Source organism: Belonocnema kinseyi, chromosome 8 (assembly GCF_010883055.1).
Source record: "Belonocnema kinseyi isolate 2016_QV_RU_SX_M_011 chromosome 8, B_treatae_v1, whole genome shotgun sequence".
Taxonomy (NCBI): Eukaryota; Metazoa; Arthropoda; class Insecta; order Hymenoptera; family Cynipidae; genus Belonocnema; species Belonocnema kinseyi.
This window is the reverse complement of record NC_046664.1, coordinates 61,876,681-61,878,028: the sequence shown is the minus strand read 5'-3', so window position 1 is coordinate 61,878,028 and position 1,348 is coordinate 61,876,681.

Genomic DNA, 1,348 nt, shown 5'->3' with positions numbered 1-1,348 from the left:
ACTTCTCTAGCTTCTTTTATGTCCATGCATTTTTTCATGTAGGCTCTCGTGTTTCTGTGACTTCTTATGTCTCTTCTAAGTAGGGTCTCATTCACACATTCTGACCATTCTTTCCGCGGTCTACCTCTGGGCACGCTGCCATTTACTTTACCTTGATACACTTGTTTCGTTAGTCGTTCATTTGGAATTCTCTCAACATGCTGGAACCATCTTAACCGATTTCTTTCCCATGTGTCTACTAGCGTCTCTTCTGCACCACATTCTTTTAGAATTATCTCGTTACTTAATTTGTCCATCAGGGTTTTCCCGCATATTATGCGCATAAATCTCATGTCAATTGCGTTAATTTTACTCTTATCTTTTTCTTGATAAGTCCATGTCTCGCTACCGTATAGTACAGTCGGTACAAATATGGAATAATGTATTGCCATTTTAGCTTTTTTTGATATATTTTTACTTCTGATAAGGGGATCTGCTCTACCAATAACCTTCTTACCTTCATTTATTCGTCTATCCAATTCCTCATCTATCTTCCCGTACCTAGTAAATAAGCTATAGTCTTTAAAAATTAAAATAAGTAAACGTTTCTGAAAGCTGCCAGAGGTCTTCCCTGTCCCAGCGAAATATGTTTAAGTGCCCTTCTTCGATCCGGCAGCTCAATTGTTGATCTTTTAAAAACTTCATTATTTCAGTTTCAAATTATAATCATTTTTTAAAAGTCCCTATTTCAAACCAGAATGCTAGTTTTATTCAAAAATTCCACATTGTATTATTGATAGACATTATTGATAGAAGAGAAAAATTCAATTGTAAATGATCGTTTAATCATAGGAAAGAATTCTGTTCTCGACATTTCGCTAGCACATTATAATTTGTAAACTTTCTTACATTTTCAAGGAGATAAGAAAAATTAAATTATGCGCAAAAACATATTTTAAAGAATTTGAACGTAGATAGACTATTTCAGTTCCAGCATTGTTTTTCTTCAAGTAGTTTTTCCTCAAAATGATGTCATTGAATTTACACTTCGTGTCTAGATTCGCCACAAATATTTGTTTAATTTTCAACGAATTTCAATTAGCAGAAGATCATTTTATTCCATAATTTATACTTATCATTTTATTCGTCATATTTTTATTTAATATTATGGAGGAAATTTTAACTAATTTGAATTAAATTATATTAAATTTAATTTTAATATGTAAAAATGAATATTTCATCAGAATTCAACCACTTGTTAAACAAAGAACATTTCTATAAAAACTTTGCAAATAGAGTAGTATAGAGATAATGATTTTCAAACATGAATTACAAATTTTTTTAAATGTAAATTAATTTCCTAAAATCA